This window comes from Oxyura jamaicensis, chromosome 2, assembly GCF_011077185.1.
Source record: "Oxyura jamaicensis isolate SHBP4307 breed ruddy duck chromosome 2, BPBGC_Ojam_1.0, whole genome shotgun sequence".
Taxonomy (NCBI): Eukaryota; Metazoa; Chordata; class Aves; order Anseriformes; family Anatidae; genus Oxyura; species Oxyura jamaicensis.
In genome coordinates, this window is record NC_048894.1 from 77,619,684 (window position 1) to 77,630,475 (window position 10,792).

At 40.4% G+C, this 10,792-nt stretch overlaps 1 long non-coding RNA gene across 1 annotated transcript; it reads left to right on the forward strand.

Annotated features, from left to right (window-relative positions):
• Positions 1 to 3,397: 3,397 nt before the first annotated feature.
• LOC118162881 lies at positions 3,398 to 9,159 on the forward strand. Its single transcript, XR_004748697.1, has 3 exons — positions 3,398 to 3,526; positions 7,842 to 8,030; positions 8,486 to 9,159. It is a non-coding gene; the product is annotated as an uncharacterized LOC118162881 (long non-coding RNA).
• The last annotated feature ends 1,633 nt before the right edge of the window (positions 9,160 to 10,792 follow it).

Genomic DNA, 10,792 nt, shown 5'->3' on the forward strand with positions numbered 1-10,792 from the left:
GCACTCTGGTTATTTTTATACTTCCTCATAGCAAAGTCTGCTTAATTTTCATTAGTTCCCAGCTAAAACTTGACAGCTTTCTCCATCCCTTACTAACAGAACAGGCTACTGGTTGTTATACAGTGACTTACGGTTTGTTAGATTTTAACTATGTATGATATCCACAGAGGCTGAAAAAGGTTAAGTACTTGACTTGATGCTTAGACAGTTGTTATCACAGACAACACGAAATCACGCCAGGAAAAACTCAGATAAGTCCTGAGAATTTGCACTGTCAGGTTAATACAAATTCTGTGGACTTTTAATAGTAACAGCTAGAATCTTATTTATCGGGATAGAAAGCTGATGTTGAAATCACATCCTAAATCTAAGATAAAACTAAAGATATCCTTAGAGGAAAGAAAAAATTATTCTGAAATGCACACATCTACACAACATGCTAGATAATAGTTAATTAGGAGAAATTGAGCAGTTTATCCTGTCACAGCTAACCCATAATATTGCTTTAAATATTTTCAATCAAAAATGCATAAAACAGAATTAGTCATTAGTAAACAAATACAAACACATCAGAAGAAATAGCACGCTGTAGTAGGCAGAATGCTAAATAGGATATAGAAGCCATCTATGCTTGCATACATGATTTATGCAGTAGTCCTGTTTTCCTGAAGACGTTCACTTGTGTTTTCCAGCAACAAGTTTCTTTGTTCACCTGAAGACTTTTTAAAGCACTGATCTTCAGGCTTATGTCTAAAGTCATTAGTCATTATCCATTTATCTAGCAATAGCAACACATGTGCTAAACCTTCTGACAAATGACCAGATGAGATAACCAAAATCCTAATACTTTACAAGAATGTTTAATGTCTGAAAATCCCCTACTTTGGATAAATGAAATCTTCTTTCAATTTCAATTAAGTGAGGTTGGAGAAATATTGAGGGTGGGATCAATAGAAAAGTTTAATACATACATTTAATTTGCAGCAACTTCCATGACACTTTTTATCATGACTTAAATTTCCAGACATTAATAAAATCTATTCATTTAGAATCTATCTCTTCTGAATATGATCTCTATAGACAAAGATTTATGGCATTTAATATATTTTAAAATTATCCCATAAAAAGTAATCCATCTTTCTAAAAAATATTTATGTAAAAATTAAAGTTAGATAAATACTTTGCTATATTTTCAGTCCAGAGTCCTCTCTGCTGCATGTTACAAAATTAATCTATTTCTATGGACCAAAAAAAAAAAAAAAAATAAAAAAAAAAAAATCTCAGGGGAACCTCTGAAGTATATTTCTAATAAAAACATTAACAAAAGAGAAAGAGAATTCAAGCAGCGATCAAAGAACAACTACATAGTCATTAATAGAGGAGCTACCAGTGAAAATTAAATCTTTGCTTATCCAGGACCTTTAAAATTTACTAGACTGTTCAAAGAGTAAACAGATATTTTTATGGGACATAAGCTTATTGTCAGCTTTTCACCTGAATTTCTGTGATGCAGGAATACAAGTAATTTTGTCACATGCTATATTCTCTTTGAGCAAGGAAGAAAAGGAATTCTGATGAAGCAAACTGCAACTATGGCAACATCTCTGCCCATTTAGAGCATCATACTTTTTTAGGTTCTTAAGAAACTTAACACAGCCAGGAAAGTACCATAGCATGTCATGGGATCTCTTGAGTGTCAAGCAACCATGCACAGGCAAGGTAATCTCTTTCACATAAGCTTCATTTGTAGCTTCCACATCTGAGTTCCTGAAACACATTCAACAGCAATTTGACCTCCTCAACCTTCATATTCAATATTTGAGCACATAGCATTAATAACGTCAGCGTTAATCCCTGTAAGCTGTGGTCCTCTTTGACTTTACATGCTAAATTTATCCCTACGTTCCTTGGAAATTAGCCACCCTTCCGTTAATTAGAAATTCATCCCAAACATCGACCAGTAGAAGGCAGCAAATGCCCGCAGACCCTGAAAGGCCAGACTTTTTCTACGGGCAGTGGATTTGAATTAGAGTTGCAAAGTTCCTTCCACCATTTGGAGGTCTTCTAAAATCTCCTGTTCCTGGGTGGAGACGATTCTGATGTCTTTTGGAAAACACTTTAGTTCTATCCTGTCAAAGCCCTTAAGGAAGAGCAGAGTTGCTTTGGACATTTGGAGTCACGTTTTTCTAGAAAAGGGAACAGGTGGGATGCTTCCTCCTGCATTATGAGAGCTCTCAGATTTTATTTGTCTCTCTCTCTCTCTCTTTTTTTTTTTTTTTTTTTCTGTCAATTCTGCTCTAAGATGAAAAAAAACAGAAGACTGGGCTGAAGGCAGTCACCTAGTAAATACTTCGTTTCCATTGAAAAGTCACAGTAGGCTGCCAGCATGATTTCCCTTCCATATGTGATATCAGAAGCTGCAGCATAGGAGCACAGAATGAGAAGCGAAGAGGGCAGAAAACTGCCAGACCTCTAGCTTTCTGAGCACTGGTGGAACAAAAATCTCTTCTGATCACCTAAGTAAGCTTGTAATTTCTCTAGCATGGATCTTGATAATATAATTTAAACTTGAGATGTTTTGATTAACAGGTAGATACAGGAGAAACTTTATTCATTCTCCGACTAGTGACCTGGTGCTGTTCTCAGCCTCTAGGTAAAGCAAATTGATAAGTACAAGGCAAAGCAGCATGACTGCACATAACTGTTTAAAGCCTTTCTTCATTCTATTATTCTCAGAAATTATTTCTGGATAATGTAAATATAAAAAGCTTTTTTTTTTTTTTTTTTTTTTTTTTTTTCCTCTAGGGAATAACCAAAAAACACTGAGTAAGTAGCGGCCTGGCAATACACCAACAATAAAACTAAATTTAAATCTTGATTTCTTAGGTCACCATTTTCCTGTTATCTCATTTCCCAAGATTTTTTCTGGCTCAGAAAAGGCTTTAGGTAAAGGTTTTTATCTGAAAACATGTGCTGCTCATTAGCTCTGCTACACCTGTGCTGTTCAACAGTTTTTAACATGTGCTTGTCCAGACCAGTCCCCTGGAAAGCACTATATTTGTTGTTGCTGGGATGGCTGAAGGCTTTCTCTGCTGTTATTGGTACTTCACAGCTTTGGTTAAGAAAACTAGTTGGAAGAAGGGTAGTTTAAGGAGGCTAAAGGAGACTGACTTGATAAGTACAAGAAAAGGTCTGTTGAACTAAAAGTTAGGAAAAATGTTTTGTTTGTGACTAAGTTAATGTTCAAGAACAACTGTTCTTTTTAAATAGCTATTTTCTAAGGAAGCTTTGCAGAACTTTAACTAGGAGTAATTTATTTTTTCTTAAATTGCTTCGATTCTAGAGGATAGATTGAATATATCTGCATTTACTAGCTGGGCGTTTTGGCTTGAAATACAGTTGACTAATAATTTAGGCTTGGCTATGATCTATTTATTCATGCTTTAAAAGCGGGTAGGTGTATTCATCTCTTCTGTCTTCAGTTTTCAAGTGTGAAGCCTGGCTATCCATGCTATACAGTCAACAGGTAAGCAGTTCTAGATGTTGACTTATCCTGTCCTGAGGAAGATGCTTGAGTCTGGCAGTTCTTGACTATGTGAAGTCTAGATGATTAATGGGAGTGATGTTACCTTACTTACTGACAATGAGATCTGATGAACCTGATATAAGGCCACCTGATATATGCCACCTAGAACTGAAGAACTGAAATTAGCTGTAACAGGAAGCAAGAGGAGAAATACTGCTTGTAGCTGGTGAATCAAGTGGATAACATCTTGGTCTTGTCCCTATTCAATGAGGTAGTAGTGTGCTTGATTTTACTCCCCTCCTTTCAGACATAGTATCTCTTAGGGAAATTTGGGAGGGAGGGAGAAGGAAGGATACGTGGTCTGTCCCACGTGCCCAAAGATGAGCCGGTGTGGAAGAAGACCGGCCTGGCTAAGCAGAGAGCTGGCTGGCTCGAGCTTAGGAGAAAAAAGAGGGTTTATAATCTTTGGAAAAGAGGGCGGGCCACTCAGGGGGACTACAAGGATGCTGCGAGGCGGTGCAGGGACAAAATCAGAAAGGCCAAAGCTCATCTGGAGCTCAATCTGGCCACTGCTGTTAAAGACAACAAAAAATGTTTTTATAAATACATCAACACAAAAAGGAGCACTAAGGAGAATCACACCCTTTACTGGATGTGGGGGGAAACTTAGTAATTAGAGATGAGGAAAAAGCTGAGGTGCTTACCTCCTTCTTTGCCTCAGTCTTTAACAGCAAAACCAGTTGTTCTCTGGACGCCCAGTACCCTGAGCTGGTGGAAGGGGATGGGGAGCAGAATGTGGCCCCCACAATCCATGAGGAAATGGTTGGCGACCTGCTACAGCATTTGGATGTACGCAAGCCGATGGGGCTGGATGGGATCCACCCAAGGGTACTGAGAGAACTGGCGGAGGAGCTGGCCAAGCTGCTTTCCATCATTTATCGGCAGTCCTGGCTATCTGGGGAGGGCCCACTTGACTGGCGGCTAGCAAACGTGATGCCCATGTACAAGAAGGGCCAGAGGGTAGACCTGGGGAACTGTAGGCCTGTTAGTTTAACATCAGTGCCAGGGAAGCTCACGGAGCAGATTATCTTGGGTGTCATCATGCGGCAGTTGCAGGGCAAGCAGGCAATCAGGCCTAGTCAGCATGGGTTTATGAAGGGCAGGTCCTGCTTGACGAACCTGATCTCCTTCTATGACAAGGTGACACGCTTAGTGGATGAGGGAAAGGCTGTGGACGTGGTCTACCTTGACTTCAGTAAGGCATTTGACACCATTCCCCACAACATTCTCCTCAGGAAACTGGCTGCTCATGGCTTGGACTGGCGCACACTTCGTTGGGTTAAGAGCTGGCTGGATGGCTGGGCCCAGAGAGTTGTGCTGAATGGAGTCAAATCCAGTTGGAGGCCGGTCACTAGTGGAGTCCCCCAGGGCTCGGTATTGGGACCAGTCCTCTTTAACATCTTAATCGATGATCTGGATGAGGGGATCGAGTGCACCCTCAGCTAGTTTACAGACGACACCAAGTTAGGTGCGTGTGTCGATCTGCTCGAGGGTAGGAAGGCTCTGCAGGAGGATCTGGATAGGCTGGACCGATGGGCCGAGGCCAACGGTATGAAGTTCAACAAGGCCAAGTGCCGGGTCCTGCACCTGGGGCCCAACAACCCCAAGCAGAGCTACAGGCTGGGAGATGAGTGGTTAGAAAGCTGCCTGTCAGAGAAGGACCTGGGAGTATTGGTTGACAGTCGGCTGAATATGAGTCAGCAGTGTGCTCAGGCAGCCAAGAAGGCCAGCAGCATCCGGGCTTGCATAAGAAACAGCATGGCCAGCAGGTCCAGGGAAGTGATTGTCCCCCTGTACTTGGCTCTGGTGAGGCCGCACCTCGAGTACTGTGTTCAGTTTTGGGCCCCTCGCTACAAAAAGGACATGGAGATGCTTGAGCGAGTCCAGAGAAGGGCTACAAAGCTGGTGAGGGGTCTGGAGAACAAGTCTTATGAGGAGCGGCTGAGGGAGCTGGGACTTTTTAGCCTGGAGAAGAGAAGGCTCAGGGGTGACCTTATTGCACTCTACAGGTACCTGAAAGGAGGCTGTAGCGAGGTGGCGGTTGGTCTATTCTCCCACGTGCCTGGTGACAGGATGAGGGGGAATGGGCTAAAGTTGCGTCAGGGGAGGTTTAGGTTGGATATTAGGAAGAACTTCTTTACTGAACGGGTTATTAGTCACTGGAACAGGCTGCCCAGGGAAGTGGTGGAGTCACCAGCCCTGGAGGTCTTTAAAAAACGTTTAGATGTAGAGCTTAGGGATATGGTTTAATGGAAGATTTGTTAGCGTTAGGTCAGAGGTTGGACTCGGTGATCTTGGAGGTCTCTTCCAACCTAGACTATTCTGTGATTCTGTGATATTTTGATATAGAACTGTCTTTGGCTTTTTTTTTTTGAAGAATAAAATTACTTATTTAATAACATCAATAAACAGAGGTTTCGTGTTTTAGTTTTGCCTGCTGTTCAGCATCAATGCTTAGTTTGTTCTGAATTATCATTATGCTATATCTACCATTTTGGATGTACCCTCTTTTTGTGGGACTGTGGGAGAAAACACTTCAAATTAATAAAGTTCATTTCATTTCTTGAAACACTTACAGAATATTTAAAAGTAAATTTTCTAAGACATTTAGGAAAAAAAATATCATCAGCAAAACTTGATATCAGGACAGAACTCTTAGTGCTTGCAGGGTCTGTAGAAATAAGTGGCCAGTACAGTTCAGGATGGTAATAATAGAACCAGTGCTTCCAGTGAGAGGCTCTGCCATAAGGTCAGATATTAATTATTTAAAAACCCGAAGAGAAGATGTCTATAAGAATCAGACATTCTCAGTTTCAGTGCAGTTACTTTACTGTACAGAAGGTCTGTTGGAATAATAAAGATGGTCTTCATGTAATGGCAGGGTAGTTGCAAGGACTGGAGGTAACACTGTTCAAAGAAACTGTAAGGAAGGCCAAGGGGCAGTGTTCTCTAAAGTTATGAGTGTTTAACTGAGATTATTTACTCCAAAAAATCTGGTTCTAGATGTCTGAAATCCTACATATCTTACTTTTCCTCAGTTCCATGTCTGTAGGAGGACATGAATAATTTTGCTTCGATCAAGATTTCATAGTTATTGTTATTGTTTGTGAAGCACTTGGATGCTGGAATAATGAGAGCTATAGAAAAGCCTATTAAGGGAATTAATAATTCTGTCTTCATAGCAGAGCCTGAACAGGAGATAGCAAATAAATTTTGAGGTCATGCAATGAGCAATGAGTAGGAAATAAAATATTGAGTAGTCAACCAGGAAGCAATCACTATCCATTCTGAGTTTCTCATTTAAGCAAGGATCTTGTGGAAAATAAGTTCATAATTTAAAATAGTCATAATATATGTCGAGAAAGGAACCAAATTAGGATTGAAAGCTGTCTAGCATTTTAGAAGTTCTGAAAACCTCTTTTTATGATCTTAATGTCCCATATGAGTGTGTGTGTGTGTGTGTGTTATCATATTATCATTATGATAATTGATTTCTGCATTTCTCTAATGTGCTGCAGTGGGAAAATAAAATTCCAAAAACTGTGTTAAAAAGAGTTGGGGTTGGGTGGAGGGTGAGGAGGAGCTAAAGATACAGCACATGACTTGAGATGCAGATCTGTTTACATTAACTAAATAACTTTAGCAAAAGTATACACTCTTCACTACAGTTTCATATTGCCCTGCTACATAGCTATTGGATCTGAAAGCAGTCAAGAGAGCATTGTTTGACAGAGTGAAACAATGCTGTGACAACAACGAGATCAGGAGCCTTTGTTGAAACTCATGGAAAGTGACTGATTGATAGGTAACATGGGTAATCTGCTGCTGGGAGCTCACTCACATCTGTTTGTGACAACAAAAACACAGCTGTTCAGCTAGGGTAGTGTCTCCTTGGCAAGGCTTTTTTTTTGTAATGCTGTAACAGCCTTTGAAGTATTTAAGATAGAATATTAAATTCACACTGAAATGCACATGTATTAAAATCTTCCTCTTGTCAAATGCTCTCATAAAAATGCGTATTGGTTTCTATAATTGACCTTATTATAGGAAATGCATAGAACCAAAATTTAACTAGAGACCTTTGTTCTACCTCTATAGTTCTGTGCAAAGAGTTGCTTTGGGTTCTACATGTTATTGCTATCCTTAATCTAATTATAACTCACCGATACATTATTTTCAGATATGTAGAAACAGAACAGAAGAATTAAGAGTTATTTTAAATAAGTGTTTCCATTTCTTCTCTGATTTTCCTCAGTGTGCTGGTTTTGTGCCTGTTCACCCTCGTTACTGTGAAAACTTCCAGAACAACTTGTACAATGGTTCAACTTTGTGACGTTCAGCCTGCATGTCTTCATACACAGGCTTCAATGCAAGAAACAAGCTGAGTTGGAAAGAAAGCCTGAGACAGCTCTGTGCCACAGCATGGCTTTGGATAACTTTGCAGGTAGGTTAGGTGTGTATCTATGTGTTCTGCCAAGACTGCCACCAGGTACTGTGTCTTTCAGAGATGGTGTTGTAGTTCAGGCAACTTGGCTGAATGATATCAGGGTCTGATGTCATGAGCAGCAACATCAAGGGTACCTGTGGTGCTCAGGTTCCAGCTGCTTGTAGATCTGGTGGTCATGCATCAATGGAGCACAGATGATTTATGAGCATAAGTGTAGAGTGGGACCTGGCAAGCACTGTTCTTGAGCCTTCTTCTATGCCTATAGTCTATCTAACTGTACTGGTGTTGCATTGGGACTGAACAGGGAAAAACAATATGAAGAAGTGTATAACTGATGTAATTTGTATATTTGTATAATCCAAATAGGTAGGAGATGAGAGGGTTTAAATTAAAAAACGTGTTACTGAGGTGGATCTAATTGTGAACCTTCATCCACTCCTCCCTTTATGCAGATGTTACTTTTCTGTACATACTGCTGGAGGCTCCCAAGTATCCAGTCTCTGTCCTGTTCCCTGGCATTCGGGAGTGCTCCTAGCCTTGGTTCCCAATGAGGAGTTTTCAGTAATGCCTTTAGATTAAATGTATAATTCTTCTGCAGTAACTACACACCTGAAAATGTTACTGAGACTATAAAAAGAAATATTAGAGCAATATGAAGAGAGAGACATATTTTATTTCAATGAATCATTTAATTGGGTATTTGTCTAGACATGATTTATCAGGGAAACTAGAATTTTTCAAGTAGCTTAAGTGTTATTTCCCATTTTATTCTTTGGGCAGGGGAATGAAATGAATTTGGGAAACTAACTGGTCAGTAAATCTCTTGCTTTGGCTTCTTGAAGTACCTAATCATTTCTCATCTGCCCTTTCAAAAATACATCTGATGCTAACTTTAACTATTATACTGCTTCCTGCAGCTGTCTAAAATGGCAAATCATCTTTTCTTGTTAATTTTCATGTATGCCTCCCACAAAATGGAATCATGTGATGTCTGAGAAACCTTTTTGTCTTTATAATGTCTTTCTGTGTCTTCAACTGCTCCAACTCACTGCATTCTAAATTTCTGAAACTGTGTTGACATTAGTAGTGCAACAGACTCTGAAGGCTATTATAGGCAGGCAGGTTGGTGTTTTTTTTTGTTTTGTTTTGTTTTGTTTTGTTTTGTTTTTCTTCTTCTTCATAGAATCATAGAACGGTATGGGTTGGAAGGGACCTTAAGGCTTAAGGATCATCACTCCAGTCTCCCTGCCATGTTCAGGGAGGCCTCCCACTAGACCAAGTTGCTCAAGGCCTCATCCAACCTGGCCTTCCTTGACCACTTCTAGGGATGGGGTATCACAACTTGTCTGGGAGACCTGTTCCAGTGCCTTACTAATCTCACAGTAAAGATTTTCTTCCTAATGTGTAATCTTAATTTACCTTCTTAATTTAAAGCCATTACCCCTTGTCCTGTCACTACATTCTCTGACAAAAAGTCCCTGCCCAGGCCCCCCTTAGGTACTGGAAAGCTGCTATAAGGTCTCCCTGGAACCTTCTCTTCATGCTGAACAACTCCAGCTCCCTAGCCTGTCTTCATGGCCCAGTTCTATGAGGTCCATGCCCTTCTTATGCTTGGGGTTTCAGAGTCAAATACAGCACTCCAGGTGGGGGTCTGACAAAAGAAGAGTAGAGAGGAAGAATTGCCTCCCTTTACCTGCTGGTCATGATTCTTTTGATGCAGCCCAGGATATGACTGTCTTTCAGGGCTGCAGATGCAGATTGCTGCATCAACCAGCACCTCCAAGTCCTTCTCCTTGGGCTTGCTCTCAATCCGTTCTATACCCAGCCTACATTCATGTTTGGGATTGTCCTGAAATACATGCAGGACCTTGCACTTGGCCTTGATGAGCCTCATGCATTTTAAACAGGCCCTCCACTCAAGCCTGTCAGGTCCCTCTGGATGGCATCCCTTCCCTGCTGTATGTCAACTGCACCACATGGTTTGATGTTGTCAGCAAACTTGCTGAGGGTGCACTTAATCCCATTGTCCATGTCACTGACAAAGATGTTAAATGATGCTGGTCCCAATACCAACCCCTAGGGAGCACCACTAGTCACTGGTCTCCACTTGGACACTGAACCATTAACCACAACTCTTATCCACTGAGAAATCTATCTGTCAGATCCATGTCTCTCCAATTTGTAGACAAGGATATCATGTGGAACAGTGTCAAATGCTCTACACAAGTTCAGTCTTCAAAACTACAGGTAAATTTCAAGACACAGGCTGAGACCTATTCAGAAGACTGATTTTCAGATGGGACTTCTTGTGCATCCACTGAAAATTCAAGCAATATCAGCTGAACACTAGCTCATTTTAAAATTGTTTTCATAAAGCAAGAATATGTAAAATCTTCAAATGATATGCTCCCAGTTTCAGACATTTGGTGTATACATAGCTTAAAGTGACCAGATAACAGTCACTTAATGGTTGTGGATTTTTAATTTTATTTGCTTTAAAAGAAATAGAGACAAAGAGCCATAAAGCTGTGCACCTAGCTGAAGGAGGAAAAGACTGGCATGGGAGCATTGTGAGTGCATTCATTCTGCATGTTTATACTGCTATTGAGAGAAATGTGACTTTGAGTATGTGTCTGTAAATAAATGAATTACTCTGAGAATAACCCTGCTATTTTTTTCCACAATTTCCAATCCACATGGAACCAACCCAAAAGCCTAACATTTTCACAGCAAAGGGTAATTACTAGAAATAAACAGTT